Below are 22,806 nucleotides of genomic sequence, written 5' to 3'. Positions count from 1 at the left end.
CTAAATATGGCTAGATATGGAACAAGCAATATCCACTTAGTTAAAATGTAAGAGATTGTGTATTGTGTATTGTGTATGTAAATCATGTTACGTTTATTAGTATCATTATTATTATTACTATTATGTTTCATTTATGTATGACTAACAAATATGCATCACATCAAGCTTATTAGTGTGTTAATGTTGAAACTGTAATCCAAGTTCAATATGCATTTCAAGTACATAAATCTTAAATTTAGGCCTAAATATTTGTTTGAGTGAAATTTCTGAGTTTTTAATGCATGCCATCTCCTTCCTCAGCTTAAGCTCTTAAAACTTTTGCATGCAACTGCCTCTTACATTACATGTGGCTGTGATGAGGTAGACTTAGCCGTATGTTTGTGTGTGTATGTGTGTGTGGAGAAGAGATGGATTGCCTTCTGCCTGCCTCACCTCAGCTTACTTCCTGTGAGTCACTTCCTGTCCCAGGCCCAGAATCCCGCTGTCCTCTGGCTGATGTCATGGCAGTTTTCCACACCAGCCTATGGAACATAAACATCTGGCCATAAGATCATAAAGCGGAGACGAGTGCCAGTGCTCCGCTTCAGCCCACCCCATCAGTGACTGCATCCTAGCACATTATAGTCAAAAAGTGATTTATTACCAAGAGTAAAGCTCGTTTCATGTGCAACATTTCATGCTTGCACTCTTTTTTATGCTTTTTCATTTTAAAAGTCACTCTCAAAAATAAAGGTTCTTTAATGGCATGGCTGATTCCAAAAAGAACTTTTAACATCCAATGAATCAAAAAAGGTTCTTTATACTGAAAAATGGTTCTTCTGATAATTAAAAATGTTCTTCACACTAAGAAAAAGTGGTTCTTTTAAGATCTGTTCACTGAATGATTGAGGAACCAAAAAGGTTTCTTCTATGGAACAGCTGCGAAAAACCTTTATTTTTAAGGCTCTTTCTAGCACTTGGTTCTTCTCGGCATACCTTCCTGATAAAGACGGCATAATTCATTCCAATGCATGCCGCTAAGGCTCAACGTCTCCAAGTCAACACCTCTATTTTCACAAGGAGGGCAGGAAATGCCGGAGAACAGTCGTCAGGCAAAGAGGAGGAAAGTATCAGGGGGTCAAAGGTCGTAGGTGAAAGCAAAAGGGCAATGGGCATATTTCAGCATTCATTTCCCCCCTAATTCATCCTTTCGGTGCATCGCTTTTTTCGTGTCTCCTCTTTCATTCGGTTCCACCCCATTTGTCCCTGCCGGCTGCCTGTTGACAGCAGCGCAGCACTAATAGTCTGCTGTGGGAAAGTTAGTGTGGGGCATTACGAACACCAGAATCTATTCGACAGAACAGTTGAAAGATCACATATCTGTACAGATGTGTGAGAGAACGGGGACGGGAATGTTTGGTTAGGGCCAAGCGCTGACTCTCTGGCTTAAAGCACATTCTCAAGCTCTTCTTGAGTCATCTTGTGTTTGGCTGTTCTATGTTGGTTAAAGGCAGGTTTTTAAAGGAACAAATGAATTCTGTAAAAGGTGCACCACAAGTAGAGCAAGATGGGGGAAGATGCCATGTTCATTTACTGTTAAACTGTAACAATTTAGAGATGATTAGCACAACATGATAATACATCATCCAAAACATTCAGTGATGAAAATGGGAACATTTGGTAATTTAGTTGAAATGGGGTAGAAACAAGCTCCCCAGAATAAACATATCCCAGCTGTCAACCTATTTTTTGTTTTTGTTTTTTACTAAAGCAGTTAAGTAAATTTACGTGTTTTGACAATTAACTGAATTGAATTGTCTTTCTTTCCTTTTTTAATGTTTTGAATCAGATTTTATTTCGTTTTCATTGTAATTTTAGTTAAAGTTTTTCTAGTTTTTGTTGTAAATATTTTATTTAAAATATTGAATTTAACTGTATTTTAAATTATTAAATAATTATTAAACAAAAAACTTTCCATTTTCACAAACAATAAATAAAATAAGTAGTGGAATAGACTTTTCAGAATGGACGGATGGAAATAAAATTCATGAATAAATAAACAAATAGTTACATACGAAAACATATATGTTCAGATAAAATGTCACAAAATTTGATCTTCAGGTAAAAATTCAAGATTAATGGCAACATAATAATTCGATAAATGCTCCGAGATGAGATCTGGCTCCTCTTCCCATCTTAACCTACCCACCCCTTAAGGGCCTCTTCATAGATGGCATGAGATAAGGATTGACTAAACAAAAAGCTGAAAATGCCTCCTTTTAGTCATTATTTCCAGGACACGTCAGTACCCTTTCTGAGTGTAACAGAACGTACCAGGACATCCCATAACTCGTTCAGTAAAACAGTTGTGCAACATTCTATGAGACAGTTTTACTAACACTTCCCCAAATATTTAGATCAGAGCAAAAAGGCTGTGCATGGCACAGGAGAGCATTAATCATATAGCTCGACTGAAGTGCTCTGTAAGAGTGCAGCGTATTTGCAGAGTTTGTAAACATCGCTGACCGTCTCTGCGAAATCTAATGCCATCGGCGTTCGAACAGAGCGTGTTTGTTGACTGTGATATAAAATAGTGCTGTGGGGTTTTGGGTTTCCAGAGAGGGAGCTGGGCTCGAGTATATTGAGTCCATGTGGGAAAGACGGTTTTAATCGGAGCGTTACCCACGTTTCTTCCTGTTTCTAATTTGGAGCTGCAGTGGTTTTTGTCCCCTGGCCAGCAGCCTCTCATCCAGCGAGTGTCCATTTCCTCTGAAGTGAATAGTAGCAGGTGTGTTGGCACGGCTTGAGGAGAACAAACTCCTTCTTTTACTCCGCCTGCCCTGCATTTGTCTTACTTTCAAAGTTAGAACATCCTGTAACAACACTGTTTAGTATCAAACTAAATAGGGAAACAAGCACGCAGATGCAAGATGTCATAAAAGCGTCCCCGTGTCGCATCTACGCCCATCTCCTCCACCTCTTCCTCGCATGACTTCAGAGCTGGAGAGTTCAACCCACCCACTGTGATGCACCACGAAAAACAAGCGGGAATGTCATCTCCAGGGAAAAGGGGAGACCTGTGATTGGCAGAGAGGGGAAGAGAAAGTCAAAATCTGTTTGAGCTCATTAGGTCCAGTGAAAGCAAATGCATGACCTTGTTCAATCACAGGAGACGTGCTGTCAGGACGCTTGGATCGGCATTAACCTCGGCGACCCCGCCTGTAACTTCCGCTGCTCCTCGTTTTGAGCCTAATGAAGGTTTGCTTTTAAGAGGAATCGTCGCTTTCCTTGATCTCCCCTCGCAGATTAAACAAATCTGATATGGCTGTTGCGGCATGTATTTATCCTGAGGATGTAAACAGAAAGTATGTTAACATGTTACATTTCGTCAATCGGAATGTATCCAATCTGATTTCAGATTCTGAAGGTTCTCTTATATATTCGTAAATCTATTTTAATATTTGTTTAATGCATTCCAAACAAAACTCACCGTGTTCAGAACTGGTGAAAGCCATTGCAGTAATGTCACCAAAGGCACATAATTGCTGTTTTTGCCTTGATGACATATTCAAAAAGAAAGCAGACATTTGTTTTTTGAGAAAATGTTTAGTATATTTTCAGTCTCATCCACTGATTCATGAAACTAGTCATTTGGAGCACATACAAAACTTCCAAAGTCATGTGATTTTAGTAAACAAGGCTTCTTTACATCATGCATAATTCAAAGCGTTTTGAAATTTTAATGGTTTGCTGCTAGTACTCTGTGAACCCATGAATCAGTGGTTTTTACCTGCAATTGGATCACTTTTTTTTTTTTTTTTTTTTTTTTTTATGATTTTGTATAATGAAGTGGAAGAGTTGTAGTTAATGGTCTGGTATTGGCCTGATTAACCATGTTTTCCATAAAACAAATAAAACAAGCTCTACAATTTAGTCCTTGTAGGACATATTATACAGACCCTTCATATTTAACGTTATTAGATGATTTGTTAAATGCATTCAATAGATTACACTTTCAAAACATTTGCAATTGGTTTGTAAAGCTGTTTTTAAGCATGTTTTCATTGCATTTACACCATTCTGGCCAGCAGGTGTAACCAAAGTGTGGCATTTCAAGAGCTTCAAATCAGTGAATGATTTTGTGAAGAAATTAGTTTGACTCCCTAATGGTTTCTCCCATTACTACCAGTTCATAAGACACAGGACTTCAATAAACATATGCATGTTTGCATGACATAAAACATATGCAAACACACATCATGGCACTGCAAATGTGAGCACAGTATTTCTGAATCTGATTCAGAAAAATCATGTGTTACATTCCTAATATTTTTAGGTCGCATTCAAAACGATTGTAAATCCATTCAGATGAGCTCAGTCGGATCAATTGAGGTATTTACATGAAGGTGTTTTAGTCCCATTGAGCCATCATTCTGATCATTTGGGTTCATGTAAATGTAGCTATAGAGAAAGTCATGACTTCTTCCAAACCTGTATTTATGGTCCGTATGATCCATGTTTTCCTATTTGCTCAGGGCTTAAGTAGGACATACACATTGCCTGGATGATGAATCACAAAGGTTTGTACGCCCACCCGTGCAACAGAAACAATAACAAAAAACGGTTGTTTCCTATGAACCGTGACTTACCTCCACACTTGGACCAGAAGTGATTTAATCTCAGTGTGATTAGTGGGCTGCGTTATTCAAAAATCTGATAAAGCGTTCATTTTGCATGTGAAAACAGCATCCAGTTGGGCTGTAAACATCAGCCAGAAATCTTTTCATCTCTGAGAGGTTCCAGGTTTTTCCTTAATGTGGTGGAGCTTATATCAATAGAGGATACAGTCCCACATTAATCTTCATGCTGTGAGTTTCACAGCTTTGAAATCCGAGCCACAGCCATGAAGGGAACATTGTTGTGAGCTGTGTTTCAGGTGCATCCTAAGTCGGGCAGCTTAAACGCATTTTCTAGACTTTCGATGAATGTTTTTTATTTCACTTTGGCCTAATTCGCTTCCTCCATATGTGAACTCACACAACTGTGCTGGAGCGTGTATTGCCTTGAGGTCTCTTTAAAATGAATTCCTGCTGTTAAATGAAAAAAAAATGAAATAAATGTCAAAATGATGAGATAAAAAGATAATAATGACAAAAAGATAATTATGAGACAAAAGGTCATAATTATTACATACTAAGTTAAATCACATAAGTTGAAATGATTACATACTAAGTCATAATTCTGACATATAAAGACAAAATTATGAGATAAAAAGACGTTTATGAGATAAAAGACAATTATGACAAAAAAAAAATCACAAATATAAATCAAAATTATAAGAGACTAGATCAAAATTCGGAGATATGTCATACAATAAGTTGTGGCATAATTATGGCACATTAAGTCATAATTCTAAGTTGAAAAATCAAAACTGACAATTCCATTTAAAGAATTGAAATCAAAACATCGCCAACAATATTTTCCCCTGGACACCCCTTTCTCCTCAGTTCAGCCACTCGATGGAAACGTGTATTATGAGGACAAAGTCTCCAAATGAAATACTGGCAAAATGCTTGACATGGAATTGACGTCAACTTTACGGCCTGTTCAAATGACTCCCTGCTGTTAGATGTTCGCTACACCCGATCGGACAGGCATGTCCCAGCTCGGTGTCGGCTTTGATCTGGGACAGCGAGTAGCTGTCCGCTTAATTGTATCACATTATCTCGTCATTGTTCTCTACATCCTTCTGCAAGGAAAGCTCATCATAGGGCCTCTGTTAACCTCTGAACCCCACTCCCTGTGTACAGACCCGGTTGCTCCTCACACCCAATCCTAGGCCCATTAACACGTCGATGCGACCAAAAAAAAAAACTATTTTGACGGGCTGTAATTGCTGCTAAGTGACAGTAGACAAAGGCTGCCTTTGTGCGGGTTGAGATTTCCTTCGGATGGGATGCGAGACCCCCGATGGGCCAGTCTCCATGCCCACCTAGCGGCGGGACCCGTTTGAAAGTGTGAGATAATGAGGGGTGGTTTTTGTTGGAGGACGGCACCCAATTACATGCTCCAAATCGAGAGCGGCGAGTGCTGATTAGGTGATGCGTTCCCTTTCTCCAAGCCTCCGAAGTGACCTCCCTCAGGCTCGGGGTGCATAATGAGTTTATGTTAGCTACAAAAGGTCAGGGGCCATTAAAGGTCATGGCATTTCCTATAAGGCAGCGCACTGTGCAACAGGTGCTGCCATGAGGTCATTGTGACTCGGGCTGCCAGTGAGGAGAAAACCGAGGGCCCAGCCCGTTTGCAGACTTCCATAAACAAGGTTGTGTTTGTTATGATGGCGTGTTGAGCCAAACTGATTTCGTGTTACTTTCCTCCAGGACACTTCTTGAGAAACCGGCGGGAATGGAGCAGATCTGTTCAAACAGAGCTAAATATATGTATGTGTATATAATTGCCTGTGTTGGTTTTATTTTGTGGCTTGGGCTAAATTAAATTCTGAGGTAGAGATCTGTTCCCTGAGGCTCTGAAGGTATGGGATACAGGATATATTCAGTTAAAAAAATATATATATTTCTAGGCTTATTTTTGTTTAAAAACATTCTCATCTCACAGAATTAATTGTGTTACTTGTGAAAATAGTATTGCATGTGCTAACTGTATTTTCTAATCTGTGCAAATACGTAAATGATAAACTGAAAAAAAGTGCATGGCCTTAAGAAAAAGAAAAATCACAAATGATATTTCTCAATTATGGCTCCTAGATGCATTACATGCAGATTAAATAATTAAAAAATATTGCTATGCTCAGATTTAAATATGGACTTAAGTATCTCTCAGTGAATATTACCAAGCCCGAATGATCAGATTTTACAACTTATGTTATGAAAGCCCATTTCTGCACATTAAAAAACATTGGGCATCTGTGTGCTTGTTTCCCTATTTAGTTTTATACTAAACAATGTTGTTACAGAATGTTCATATAAAAAAAAAAAGTAAATAAGTTAAAATTAAGAAATACCAAGTCATTATTAGATAAAGTCATAATTATGCCATAAAAAAAAAAAAAATACGGTACTCATAATTATGAGTTAAAAAGCAAAAAAAAAAAAAAAAAAACCTTTGATCTAATTTTTTTTCTAATGTCTTTCTAATTTTTTATGTCAGAATGTTTTTGTCTTATGTCATAATTAAGTCATAGTCAATATTATGACAGTCCTAACTATTAGATAAAAAGTTAACATTATGACAAAGTCATAATTATGACATATAGGTCATAACTGACATTATGAAATTCCAATTTTGTCATAATTTCTAGTATTTATTTCATAATTATGATCATTCTTTTCCTTATGTGGCAGAAATAGGCTTCCATAGTATGTCACTAAGTTTCTATTTTTATTTCTTTTTTATTTCTTATGAGAAACATCTGAGACAACTGAGAACTGAGACAAATGAGACATAACTGAGAACTCCATTAAGTTTCCTGAGCAATGGAAATCTCACCAATAATTTTCCACTGGGCAGCCCTTACTCCTTAGTTTAGCCACTCATTGGAAACATACATAATGAGGACGGAGTCTCCCAATGAAATGCTGTAATGCATGTATTTTTGAGTCTGACGTAAGTCAAAGAGTCGAAGAGGCATGGGAGACTTTTAATACAAGTCTCTCAGTCTGTCATTATGAAACTGGAAACCACCTATCAGAGACAGAGAGACTGATGTGGGGAACTCTGGTCCTGTCTGCTCGTTTCCTTTTGCCAGCCATTTTCAAAACTACACACAGCTATAGCGATGGGTGGCCATGACGACGTCATAACACTTTCTAGACCTATCAGAGATGGAAATGGTGTACATGTATAAAGCATTTGTGTACATAACAAATTCATGCATTTTTTTTGCAGGCTGGCACAGTGTTTTCTTAAAATAAAGGTTTTATATATAATGAATAGTGAGGCTTACCTGAATTATGAAAAACCTCAGTAATCTTCCTCTACCAGCTGACAGACAGTGATAAATCTGGGGTGTGTGGCATATACATCATTGATCAATTTTTCATCACATTAACAATACAAAAGTGTGAGGTACTACTTTAAACACCCACTAAGTAGCAGTCTGAATCAGTGACTATACATTTACATGTATGTATAGGCAGACACTTTTATCCAAAGCGACTTACAATGCATTCAAGGTATGCATTTATTATTATTTATTTTTTTTATCAGTGCATGCATTCCTTGGGAATCAAACCCATTACATTGGTGCTGCTAGTGCCATGCTTTACTGTTTGTGCAACAGAAATACCTGAAATTTATATAAAAAGTTTTTGCACTTCTTAAATAATAAACAAAGTGAAGGCAGTGAGTTTTCAGATTGGTGCATTAAAAAACTGTGCAGATGTTCAATTCAAAAGGGTAACATTCATTAAGCAATTTCTCTATATTTAACGTAGGTTTTATTCAAGCTGTGAAAACTATTCAAGCTGCCTAGAATGGTATGTTGTCTGCCTGCCGTATTCAGTGTGCTATTCTCTTAACAGTCCAGATTCTGCTCAGTTTTGACTTTGATTGGGTAGTTACTGCGTTTTGCCTTCGTGGGGCAGTATGCCTGTACAGGGAAAAAAACAAAAACAAATGAGTTGCAAACGAGTCTGCACTCAAAACCTGTTTTTAGCAGACTAAAAGTGCAGCCACCTTTATTTTGTGGTCAAAAACAACCCATTGTCTATAGGTTTAGCAATGCATAAAGCACAGCTCACACAGGAGTCACTTTCAAAACAAGCTGTTCTGTGCAAATTTGTGTGATGAACTTGAATCTGTTGAAAATCTGTGTGGGGAAACCTGTTCTGTCTTTCTACTGAAAAAAAATCGTGTAGGATTTACTTTGAAACAATTATCATTTAGAAACTGCTAGTAAATTTCATAATTACAAAGAAATGGCAAGTAGCACATTGAATTAAACATGAAACATACTCCTATAATCTTTTTATTTACAACTTCAAAAATCATTTGTCCACAGTGTATTGTTCTTTTTTCCAGAGGAATCTAAAGAGGAAACATCTGAGACAGCTGAAACTGAACATAAATGAGAACTTTATTACATCTCCTGAGCTATTAAAGATCAACTCCTGAGCAATAAAAGACACCATGAACAGCTGAGATCTTTTCTAACACTCAGCGTTGTCCTTCAAAAGCAGCCCAGATCGCTCTCTTCCCACAGTCCAGTAACCTCTCCCAGCCCAGTCCTCATGTGACTTTGTGGATGAACACCTGCAAAACACAGTAAGATTGTTGGGCAATTACAGGCCTCTGACCTTTTCAAAGGGAGGAGAACCAGGCCCTGGTTTGGCCCGGTTAGGAGTGGTATCACCCTACTCAATAGGCCTGTTTCTGGCCTTGCTTGCTTACTGTTCCATGAAATGTGCCTGTGGAACAGTGCAAACTTTACTGAAACAGACTGGACACTGTTAGACAACAGTGCTGCCTTTGTGTGGAATTGTCAAAGCTGGCCCTTTCCTGATGGTCCTCCCTTTCTTCTGTGCCTCAGCTGTGAGCAAACAAAGCAAGCTCCAAGGCCATGTGCTTCTACGCAGCCGGCCATGTTGGAATGCCTGTCAATTACTAGAAGTGTTGGCATTTTTGTCTCAATGTGGTTTTATTTCGCTTTGGGCAGGGAAAATGTAAGTCGTGCATTGCTACAGATTCCGACAAGGTCTTATTTTGTGGCCAAATAGAGTGCTGCAGGAATGACGTATTTTTGTAGGCCAAGACCCAGAAACGAGTTTGCATTTTAGCAGTTTTAACATCATTCCGAAGTCAATGCATGGTTTTGAATTGGTTAAATGCCTGAAATAAGGTCTGTGGTGAACATAAGCTTGATATATTTTCATTTTTTAGTGTACAACATCAAATACATGAGCAATACACATTTTGTATCATTCATTCCTTGGGAACTGAACCTATGCTCTACTGTTTGAACAACAGGGATGTCTGAATGCATGACTTTGCACTTCATAAAGTATAGAACAAGATGTTTTTGCATTTTTTAACATATAAGTTGAAGGTGATGAGTTTGAAAGTTGGTGTTTTAAAAAAAAAATATATAACTGCACAAAGCTAAAGGATAGGCTTTATTCAAGCTGTAGAACTGCAAAAAGATATGTATTTTTAGCACTTCTGGTTCAATCATTCAGAATGCAATGATCTATAGTTAAATGTCTGAAATAAGGCCTGTATCCTCAGGATATTTTTATGTTTTATTCTATGACATAAAATACATCACTAATCTTGAGGATTTTTAAAGCTTGTAATGATCTTGAAAAAGGCAGTTGCTAAAAAGTGGCTAAAAGTGGTTGTCGGGGGCATTAAACAACATCACGCCGGTCAGGTAAACTCATCTGCACACTAGTTGCTTGTTCAAAATCACACTCTTGCATGCTATTTTAACTCAAACTTTCAGGGAAAATGTGTTTTAAATAAAGAATGAAAGAGTTGTTGGAAGTTGTTGGTTGTATTTAAGTCATGCAACCATGGCTTTTTACGTCTGACTACTGTATTTAGGCTTCACTGTGAAGATTATAATGATGAACAGAAAGCTTAAGAATCATAAGACTTTAATGGTCACAGAGCATATTTTCTGTAATAATCCAAAAGCTAATGAAAAAAATCCCACTGGGTTTTGGTTGAGGGAACCAGGGTGAAGCAAACTTCCGGGTTGGCCTATAAAAATACGTCAACACTGCAGCACTCTTGAGTTCACTGCAAAATATATCACAGAAACAGTGTACCACACACACGTGCACTTGCAGATCCGGTGTGCGATATGTTACAGCAACTCTGCAGAAACGTTATCTGTTTTGTTCATTGCAGGAAACATTTCAAGAGCCAAACGACCCAAAGGAGATGCTAAAGCGACCAGCACAAGACTTTTTTCCTTGCTTTACTCCCAATTTGCTCCTAGTTTTGAGAGCTGGTCTACTGTAACTTAATTGCTTTTCCTTTCTAACAGCTTTTATGTTTTGTCACCTGTATCAGACCATCACAAAAGCATAACTACATGCTGGTTCAGTCTGCAGTTCTTACCGTAACCATACATGGGCCACTGACAAAAAAACTGAGCAAAATGCAGATGAAATCTTAAGACGTCTGGAGTAAAGAACCCAAATGAACTACCCGAGGCACTCCGGACCCAACAGCTTACTCCCAAGGCAAAGATAGATTTGGGGAAGCGTTTATTTAGGCAGATTGGTTTTGCGACTGAGGGATTTTTTCCTGTCCAAATGAAAACCAGTAGCACTTGGTTTGAAGCCTCCATTCACTTTGCATAATGGTTCCCAAGGTTGCTCTTTTTTATTTCTTGGCTTTCCGTGCCAGTATAATTCAATTTCTCAATCCAAGCCAAATATTTGCAGTGTGGCCTACATTTCCACACTGAGCTCCGTGCAGGTTGGCGGCATGGGCACTTATGCATTCCTCTGACACACAGAGTTATGGGCCGAAGAGATGACTGACAGCTGAGCTTTGCCATACACCTTGCCATGATAATGTACTGTTGTAACCTTCTTGTAAGACTTTGCTCTTGTCTTTCATGAATGACTTGTTTCACTCTCTAAATTTTACAGAAAAGTTATTTTAATGAGATTTTGAGTACACTCAAAAATATAGATTTTGCCAACATTTACTCACCCCCATGGTGCTGCAAATACTGTATTTTTTTCTTCCAGCAGCTATATATTTCTGCAAAAAGAATATGAAATGAATAGATAGATAGATAGATAGATAGATCAACCAATGTTTTTGAACAAATAAGTTGTGGAAATGACTCTGGTTAAGTGAATTGGTTAAGTGAATGACTCAGTGCCTCACTCGTAAAATCATAAATGAATCAGTGTTGTTCAATGACTCGCTCATAAAAACTGTCACTTCTCACCACTTACTGGTGTAACAACGAAACCTGGAGAAAGAATAACAAAAAAGTTGTATTGTGTATATATGTTTACTATAATATAAGTTTGAATGACTTGCTCCTAAAGTAATGACTGAATCAGTGTTGTTGAATGAATCAGCTGAAATGTATTATTATGCACGATGCACAATCACAATTAATCACATCCAAAATAAAAGTTTTTGTTTACAAAATATGAGTGTGTACTGTGTACATTTCTTATGTATATATAAATACAAACACATGCATGTACAGGTCCTTCTCAAAAAATTAGCATTTTGTGATAAAAGTTCATTATTTTCCATAATGTAATGATAAAAATTAAACTTTCATATATTTTAGATTCGTTGCACACCAACTGAAATATTTCAGGTCTTTTATTGTTTTAATACTGATGATTTTGGCATACAGCTCATGAAAACCCAAAATTCCTATCTCAAAAAATTAGCATATCATGAAAAGGTTCTCTAAACCAGCTATTAACCTAATCATCTGAATCAACTAATTAACTCTAAACACCTGCAAAAGATTCCTGAGGCTTTTAAAAACTCCCAGCCTGGTTCATTACTCAAAACCGCAATCATGGGTAAGACTGCCGACCTGACTGCTGTCCAGAAGGTCATCACTGACACCCTCAAGCGAGAGGGTAAGACACAGAAAGAAATTTCTGAACGAATAGGCTGTTCCCAGAGTGCTGTATCAAGGCACCTCAGTGGGAAGTCTGTGGGGAAGGAAAAAGTGTGGCAAAAAAACGCTGCACAACGAGAAGAGGTGACCGGACCCTGAGGAAGATTGTGGAGAAGGACCGATTCCAGACCTTGTGGGACCTGCTGAAGCAGTGGACTGAGTCTGGAGTAGAAACATCCAGAGCCACCGTGCACAGGCGTGTACTTTTGAACCAGAAACAGCGGCAGAAGCGCCTGACCTGGGCTACAGAGAAGCAGCACTGGACTGTTGCTCAGTGGTCCAAAGTACTTTTTTTTTTTTCGGATGAAAGCAAATTTTGCATGTCATTCGGAAATCAAGGTGCCAGAGTCTGGAGGAAGACTGGGGAGAAGGAAATGCCAAAATGCCTGAAGTCCAGTGTCAAGTACCCACAGTCAGTGATGGTCTGGGGTGCCATGTCAGCTGCTGGTGTTGGTCCACTGTGTTTTATCAAGGGCAGGGTCAATGCAGCTAGCTATCAGGAGATTTTGGAGCACTTCATGCTTCCATCTGCTGAAAAGCTTTATGGAGATGAAGATTTCGTTTTTCAGCACGACATGGCACCTGCTCACAGTGCCAAAACCACTGGTTAATGGTTTACTGACCATGGTATTACTGTGCTCAATTGGCCTGCCAACTCTCCTGACCTGAACCCCATAGAGAATCTGTGGGATATTGTGAAGAGAAAGTTGAGAGATGCAAGACCCAACACTCTGGATGAGCTTAAGGCCGCTATCGAAGCATCCTGGGCCTCCATAACACCTCAGCAGTGCCACAGGCTGATTGCCTCCATGCCACGCCGCATTGAAGCAGTCATTTCTGCAAAAGGATTCCCGACCAAGTATTGAGTGCATAACTGAACATAATTATTTGAAGGTTGACTTTTTTTTGTATTAAAAACACTATTTCTTTTATTGGTCGGATGAAATATGCTAATTTTTTGAGATAGGAATTTTGGGTTTTCATGAGCTGTATGCCAAAATCATCAGTATTAAAACAATAAAAGACCTGAAATATTTCAGTTGGTGTGCAATGAATCTAAAATATATGAAAGTTTAATTTTTATCATTACATTATGGAAAATAATGAACTTTTATCACAATATGCTAATTTTTTGAGAAGGACCTGTAAATATTTAAGAAAAATATGCTGTTTATTTATTAAATATATTTATATATATAATATATATAATAATAATCCAAATATATAAATGTATATACATATAAATATTTGTAAAATATATACTTTACGTGTGTGCATTTATATATACATAATAAATAAACACAATACACATACAGTATGTAAACAAAAACTTTAATTTGGGATGTGATTAATCGCAATTAATTGTTTGACAGCACTAGTAAAATGCATTATAATATTTGAAGGTTTGTTTGCCAAGTATTTTAATCCATCATACTTTCTAAAGGGGTAAAAATAAAAAAAAGTATTATAATGTGTTATAACTTAGTTACAATTATTCACAAGATCATACAATGCATTTTAATGTACCTTACAAAGCATAATTAATACATTAAAACGTCTTTCATAATATTTTAGGCTTTAAGTGTTACCAATTTTCGATTGTATCCACAAAGAACTGATTTCATTCAGAGCTAAAAGTCTTTGTTGGGCTTTACAGGTGCTTGAATAGTTCCTTTAACCTTCTATCCTTGAAGAAAACCTGAAAGCAGACGCCTTCAAATAGTATGTTAGGCCAAGAGAAGATGGACCTCAAAAGCCTGCACATATGACAGTTTTCTGCATATCTAGGATGAAGGCTGATTTACTATACAGTCTCCTTTAAGTTCCAAATTGTATAACCAAAATAAACCATCTTCGGTCCATAAAATAAGGTGCTTTATAGCAACCCAGCGGTATTTTCCATCATGAAGTAGGTCATGCAACAGGTGAGAGGGACTCTGTTTGTTTGCTGGCGGTCGGTTGCCATCTTTTCCACGTAATTAGATGACTTCTATTCCAGACATGCAGCTGGCCGTCACAGAGGCCGCCTGTGTCTCTGTGTTGATGTGGACCTGCTGCATCTTCACCGCGACCCAAAACAGGACTTAGAGCTTCCTGTGTTGAGAGGCTTGTCGGGTCTCCTGGAGAGAGAGAAAACGAGCAAGCGAGAGAGAGCGCTATAAATCTGGAAATGTTGAGGAAAGTTTGGGAAACACCTCAGTTGACGCCCTGCGAGTTTGATTCACACAGCTGTGTCATAAACATGGCATGAAAAGCGTCACGCCACTTCGTGTCACCTCTCGACATGTGCATGCCATTTCGTAGCAGTAAAAACAGCTCGGCTGAAATCACATCAATGCATATCGTCTTCAAAATTTTCGTAAACCATGTCTGAGGTTATTTCCTTTACGCATGTGATGTTTATACACCCTGTTTTGTAAAAGCCAATGTGTGTTGCCCAATTATATCTGAGGAAATGAAAAAACACATCTGCAATTCAACAGGTGCCTCTTGGCATCCAGCATGTTCCATGTCTGGAAAACATCTGCATTGGTGGTCTCTCTCTCTCTCTCTCTCTTTCGTTCTCCAAACTCCTGCTTTTTTTCCCTTCTCTCTAGGGTCCGAGTGAAGGAAAGGCTGATTGTAAATACGGCGAGGACCTTAGAGCCAGAGAAACAGCCATATATTTTGGGAGAAGAGAGGCTTGCTTTTACCAGAGCATATTTTTAATCGCACAACGCCAGCATGGATAGCAAAGTTGCACAGCTGCTCCTCTAATTTGTTTAAGCATGTACAAATAGGCTGACCCACACAACCCCCCCACCACCCCCCGCCAAAAAAAAAAATCCTGAGAGTAGGTTTTGCTCAACATGGCATTTTTGTCTGACCAGAAGAGGAAACAAAAACAACAGTGATGCAGACGGACTGGTCCTTTTGAGTGATTTTACAGCAGGTTTCCATCAGATTCATTGTATATAACAAAATTTGCAGTTCAGAACTCAATCCAGAACGATCGAGTCGTGCGCTCCAAATTCGTCAGCATTAAAAAAGAAATACAATAGCCGCATTTGGGAGACCTTGCATGTTTTGAAGCATACAAAAAGGATTGTCTCGATTTCAGCAGATCTTTGGAAGAAACGCAGAGGTCCTGTTGAATGACTCAAGTCATGGAAAAGATATTTAGAACAAAGCTGTTCTATGTTCTTTATACTGGGAAGGATTAGAGGACAAATCTGATTTGACCTATGACTATGAAACTTTATGGATAGCAGCAACTAACCCTGTAACAGGGTTTCTCTCATTAACTAAACTAAAACCATTTAAACAATTACTTGAAATAAATACCTTAATTGAAATTAAAAATAAATAGCTATATTTAAAAAAAATATATTTTATGTCAGCTAATTGCCAAAGAACATTTAAAATCAATGATACTAAAATGTATGTATTTCTACTTTTTAAACTGAAAACAAAAACAAAAACATAAGAACCACATAGAACCAGATTGGTTTTATAATTAATTAAAATGTATTATAAAAAGTATTATTTTATTGCAATTTATTATTATTTAAATGTATTAATATAAGAATAATTAAAAAGAAATATAAATAATAGAAAATTATTATTGTTGTTATTATTATTATTATTATTATTATTATATATTTCTGCCATATGCACATAAACTGACAGTCACCACTGATAAGCTACTACTAAATATCGTAGAAACTTAATTTTCTGTAAAGTTACTTTCCAACGATGTGTATCGTAAAAAGCGCTAGACAAATATACTTATTATTAGTAATAATACAGAAAAAAGCATATACAGTAGCACAGCTGACTTACATCTTCTAAATCTGATTGGTAAAAATCTTGGCCTATCATGCTAGTCTTAATGCAAATCATCAATACCCATCCTGTTCTATAATTCATATTTCAAACAATCTGTCTCAGATTTTCTATTTCTAAGCAGCTTTAAAACCTCCTATTTAAGGTTTAAGGTTCAATTTAAATTAAGTACCGGCCTCCACAGTGCCATTCGTAAGCGTTCAGGAGACCCGATGCATTGTGATACCTGCCCACATGACAGTTGATGTCCAAGAATTATTGGTTTTGGAAACTTACACCCAGTGAGCGAGCTCTCATACACATAATTATGCTCATTTTAAAAGCAGATTATAGGATTGACACGTAAATACGAGGTTGCCTGTGACGTCTGTCCAATCTGGCGTCGAGTAAAGTTAGAAACGCGCAATGTAAATGAATAAGCGAATGGAAAAGTCAAACTGGAAACTCTAAACATTTGCTCTTCTGAAGTCGGAAAACAGGTGCAAACAAGCTTCTCTTTAATCTGACCATCTCTCATTCACTCCGTCATCCCAAACAGAACATTCTTTTTTTCCAGTTGTGGGTAACAGAGGGGTATCCCTTGTTTGGGATGCTTCTGATTTACCGTTGTATAAAACAGAGAGAGGAAACTATGCATGTTTGCAAAGGGAAAAAAGACGGTAAGGAAAGAAAAAGACATAAAAGCACAATGTCCTGTCATAGGAAGAGCTTAAAACTCACTAAATATGAAGTTTCACCCACAGATAACTCTCTAAATGCCCATTGAGAGTTTTGTACACTCTGGAACAATTTGCACTGGAAATCCCCTGTATGGTCTGGGCCATCGTGAACATATACGTGTAAATGCTCAAGCGGGGTTTCCCCTGTAAGCCCCGTCTAAACGACACGCTTCAAACATAAAACTAGGTGCTAATGAACTGGGTCCTGACAAAGTTTACTTTCCTGGGTTGAGTCCCACAATACAATGCTCCCATTCAGCGTCTCTCAACCGTGGAAAGTGTCTGTAAGGTAATCCCGTAAGAGTTTTGTGAGACCTTTTCGAAATTTTCAATATGTCTCTCCTCCTGCATGAGTGCCAACGATAACACTAATATGCCTCAGCTGATACTAGCAAACGGCGCGGAAATTTGCATGAGGCAAAATGACATCCTTTCACAAGTCGCTGGCATAAACGTCAAGCCTTTTCTGCCCTATTACTCACCTGGTGCTCTTACAGCCTAAATATCCAAGCTTGCAGCGCTGCCAGGGCTCCTCGCCTGGCACAGCGCCTGAAACTGAACCAAGCAACCTTTTAGTGGACCTAAATGCACTGGGCCTTATTACAGGTGCCACTTAATGTAAATGGCAGGGCTGTTCGGTTAAAAGATGGTGGCTATTTTACATGGGGACTCCAACTTAGTGTTTATTTTCACTGTTTGAGCATGTAATGAGACTATCTGGATGAAGTCTGGTCTGGTCAAGAACTGCCTACTTATGATGAGACTGTCTAGCTAACGTAAAAAAACAAAACAGAAAAAAAAAAACAGTTTTGTGTTGCTTTTACATGTTTTTAAGGACTGAGTTGATCTGAAATAGTTGATTCCCAATACTAATGTGAAAAACTGAAATATTAAACAAAAAAATCCCCCTCAATATTACATTTAAGATGGCAAAAGCGTATCATATCATACGACTTGGATTGTACAAAAATGTACTCCTTTTTAAAGTTTTTTTCCTACAATAATCATAGCTGGGTTTGGTGTTGGCCTTTTTATGGTTAAGTTAACATTTGGATCATAGGTTTTTGTATAAATTATCTTATACGATTTCACAATGTAAAAACACAAGAGAAATGAGCAAAAATCTGTGTAGACTGAATTTCTATTTGACCAAAGTAATGATTATTTCACAGAAATCCCTTCAAAACCCAAGTAGAATATATATTTATGCTCATGTTCATGTTATTTGCTGGATAAAAGGGATTCCGAGAGTTTTTTGAGCGAGTGTTTGATGATGGCAAAAGAGAGCTACACTGCAGTTTGGGGTCAGTAAGATTTTTTAAATGTTTTTGAAATAAGTCTTTTATGTTGACTAGGGCTGCATTTCTTTGATTAAAAATACAATAAAAACATTAAAAATGTGAAATATTATTATAATATAAAATAACTGTTTTCTATTTTAATATATTTTAAAATGTAATTTATTTCTGTGAAGTAAAGCTTAATTTTCAGCAGGCATTACGCCAGTCTTCAATCACATGATCCTTCAGAAATCATTATCAATATGTAATTTACTCGCTAAATGCCTTGAAAACTTCAAAACAATGATTTGATGCAACCAACCTGGAAAACTTTGACAAATCCAGTAGCTAAATCTTCCTCAAAAGTGCTTGGTTTATCAACCTGGTACCTTGAAAACACAACCTATCAGACTGACCTGATAAATTCAACCAGCTCTTTATATTTTTGTGTGCAAATCAGACTGCGGGCTGAGACCAAGTCTGAATTAATCACAACCTTGATGACAATTCTGACAGATGCACTGCGTCAACTGAAATAATATCACTCCCTCTTAACACCCAGGACTGTTTTTGTGTTTAGACGACATCCGGCGCAACACATGTGTTGATAAACTATTAGCTTGGCTTTTATGGCTTATGAGCGGCCAGACCCTATACTGTCAGATCGCAAAATACATTTAATTTTATTTATCTCCAGCACACTCTAAATGTGCATAGCTCACAGTGGGGAGATGTCTACAGGAGGGAGAAACCGCAATCTATCTGGCAGATTACCTCCATCAAACCATATGGGCCTATTCATCCATATCGTTCACGTTTCTGGGCCCCAGAAATATAAAACACTAGCAGCTACATTCTGTACTGTAAGCTGCTAAACAGTAGCTGTGATAATTCAACATGATATCCCTTCCCAGAGCTGCTCTATACGTTTAAAGGCAGAGTAGAAAGGTATGGCCGGTTTTTGCATACGACAAGTCGTATTTATTGCTTTCTAACCTGACAAGCTGCAAAGTTATATTTATATCAGATGGTTCCATGTGAGCGGAGGCTATGGGACTTGGCTGATTTTGATGGAAAGTTAAGATCTGCGAGCGGATGGAGTTAATTGAAAATGCATGCAGCTTTTGGATTTCTTCTTTTTCCCTGAATCTTGTGTGTGTTTATGTTGTGTGTGTAAGTGCATGTAGGGGAGGGAGATGGTGACGTGCATGAATGTGTGTGTAACTTTCTGTTTTTTAAGATACACCTGGCCTCAGTAACGGTTTCATAAGCTCTGATGGAAAGATCTACAAGCAAAGACATGGGCTTGCCAATGTCTCTTTAATGAACCGACAAAGGTCCCACCCTTACAAATAAACAATTAATTATGGAAACAGAAAGGCCATTTATAGAGGGTCAACACACGGACACAGAGACCTCCAGTCCAATAACTGTCATACTTAAATATCTATATACATTACAGATATTTTCTATCATCATTTAATAGGCAATCTGCCAAAAAAAAACAACAACAAAAAAAAGCACATCTGAGTCTTTATTCAGACCAACAGTAAACTAGGGATGCACAATAGAAAAAAAATCGGACTGACCATGAATTATTTTCATGTTAAGGAAAAAAATAAAATAAAAAAAAAATAAAAAAAATAATTGATTCTTCTTACGTTGTCTACATACACTAAAAACTAAAATCAATCAGTTTTAAATGCTACAAGAGAAATTAGGCAGTCTTCAATGTTACATGATCCTTCAGAAATCATTCTAATATGCTGATTTGCTTCTCAAGAAGCATTTCTTTTTATTATTAATGTTGAAAAAAGTTGTGCTGCTTAATATTTTTGTGGAAACAGTCATATATTTAAGATGCTTTGATGAATAGAAGTTCAAAAGTACAGCATTTGTTTGAAATAGAAATATTTTGTAACATCAAAAATGTCTTATTGTCAAATTTTATCAATTTAATGTGCCCTTTCTGAATTAAAAGTATTAATTTATTTAATTTTTTTTACTCACCTCAAACTTTTTGAACAGTATTGTCTTTCCAATATTGGTGATACAATACATAAAAAAAAAAAACACTCTGTTTGGGCGAAGGGTCATCTTCTAGGGGGCAGCTGAGGCTTAATGGTTAGAGAGTTGGACTTGTAACCCGAAGGTCGCAGGTTCGAATCTTAGTGCTGGCAGGAGTTGTAAGTGGGAGGGAGTGAACGAACGAACAGCGCTCTCTTCCACGCTCACTAACCATTGAGCAAGGCACTGAATCCCCAGTTGCTCCCCGGGCGCTGGATATATAGCTGCCCACTGCTCTGGGTGTGTGTTCACGGTGTGTTCACTTCTCACTGCTGTGTGTGTGCACTTGGATGGGTTAAATGCAGAGAACCAATTCCAAGTATGGGTTACCATACTTGGCAAATGTCACAACTTTCACTAATTTTTGAACCCAATATGGTACTGATATATCATGTATCCTTACCATAACCATCAGATTTTCTTGCCATATCCCCCCACATCTGTTTAGATAGCAAATACAAATCATAAACACTCTCAATCATGAGTATTTGCTGACATCAGGGTTTACTTACATGTCTGAAAAAAAAGTGCAGTTGAAATTAGCAGGACGGCAGAAGTTATCAAAACCATCAACCTCAACACCTTTAAACCCCCAATATTTCCTATAAAATGTGGAAGTTTGGGATGGACAAAACATGCCATTATTAGGTTTAAGCTGCGTCACAACCACAAACATGTTTTGCAATTTGCACTGGTGGTATTAACAGGAAAGACAAATTTTTATTTTTTTTGTATAGTGCAGGATGAGTCTTAAATTTGGGTTTGTTTTCTAGAAGACAAAGTCTGTAAAAAGCTCAAGCTGACGGCCTCAAAGCTATGGAATAACAGCCACAAAACTCTAATTCTGATTTCATGGGGTCTTTAAATGTCAAGGGGCTGACGTTTACTGTGTATTATTCAAACTGATGCCAAAACTCCCCGGCACATTGTTTTATTTATTTTTTTTTTTTTAAATTGTGGCCAGAGTACATCGTCACTGACCAAATGGCAGAGTGTGGCATCTCAGGTGCAAAACCAGGGTGGACTGTACCAGCGCCAAGCGTTAAACCTCTCCAAACCTCGAGCCTGACTCATAAAGCCGGCCTAAGCTGCGTGCGAGAGAAAGGTCAGGTTCTAGATGCATTCATAAAAAAGGAAAGAATGAAAGAAAGAATGAGGGGAAAAAAGGCAGCGGCCGTGGCTTTCATGAATGGACCATTGTGATGCACGGCAGTCTCGTCAGTGAATGTTTTCAATTCCAGTTGATCCTGTAGTAAGGCTGCTAATTGGTGAAGTGTGTTCCACAGGTCAGCGTAAGGTTACTCTTTTCACAAATGCACACTGCTCCCTCTGTGGATGGCAAAAAGAGCGAACAGGGCCCGCAAACAGCCACGAGCGACCATTTGGACAGTCGCAGTGATTTACCGTCTAACATTGGTCAAAAATAGCTGTAAATCTGGTTGGAGGACGGTGACTTTCGCGATGGAATCATTTGTGGTTTGCGCACCACGTGGATGCCTATGCGAAACGACAAGGACATGACTGTATTCTGCACACATTCCTCCGTTCACATGTTTCTTTTTCATTTCTCAAGCCTTAACCTACACCACCATCAAGGTGCATGTGCACCGGTTTGTTTGCCTTGAATAACAAACAATTAGATTGCGATCTGGTCTTTAAGCAAAAACACACTTCCACCAAATATGCGCCTGGCCCACAGTGTTTGCATCACTCACCCTTTCACCTCTATCTCTCCTCTGCTTCCTTAAGAGGGACTGGAGTTGGATTACCGCTCTAATAAAAAACAGGTGCTTTCTTAAGCTTCAGTTGCACGCACATGGGGAGTAAATGCAGAGATGCTACAGTCACCAGAGCGTTCATGAAACAGCTGTGAATAAGAATCGGACTCGCACAAGTTTATACTGCTACCTTGTGGTTACTTTATGAACTGCAGACCTCCAGCACTTCCAAACTGGTTTCGCTGTTTTAACAGTGGGACCTAGTTCAAGAGTACAATCAATCAATAACAATAAATCACAATTCCAATAACTAAATCACAATTACAGGATACAGAATTTCCTAAACTGCAGTTCAAAATAGTTACACAAAAGATAAATTTCTTGTTGAAAAGTTTTTTGACAAAACATTATTACTTTAGCCTAATTATTCCCTGATATGCACATTTCTTAACTGGTTAGAAATATAAACAAAACTATCAACAAAGTTGTCAAAATAATATGGTAAGACACCAATCGGCAATATCAAGCAGCAAAACGAGCTGTTTTGTACAGCAAAAAATAGCTGGATGCAAATGAGACTGGAAGCC

The 22,806-nt window shown here is 37.9% G+C and overlaps 1 long non-coding RNA gene across 1 annotated transcript; it reads right to left on the bottom strand.

Annotated features, from left to right (window-relative positions):
- Nucleotides 1–7,340: 7,340 nt before the first annotated feature.
- Nucleotides 7,341–22,671, bottom strand: LOC122141117. The gene is made up of 3 exons (XR_006157548.1): nucleotides 22,217–22,671; nucleotides 11,665–11,715; nucleotides 7,341–9,249 (listed from the first exon to the last, which is right to left on the bottom strand). It is a non-coding gene; the product is annotated as an uncharacterized LOC122141117 (long non-coding RNA).
- Between the last annotated feature and the right edge of the window lie 135 nt (nucleotides 22,672–22,806).

This window comes from Cyprinus carpio, chromosome B20 (assembly GCF_018340385.1).
Source record: "Cyprinus carpio isolate SPL01 chromosome B20, ASM1834038v1, whole genome shotgun sequence".
In the NCBI taxonomy this organism is placed as follows: Eukaryota; Metazoa; Chordata; class Actinopteri; order Cypriniformes; family Cyprinidae; genus Cyprinus; species Cyprinus carpio.
The sequence above is the reverse complement of the archived record's forward strand: the minus strand, read 5'-3'. Positions and strand labels throughout refer to the sequence as shown.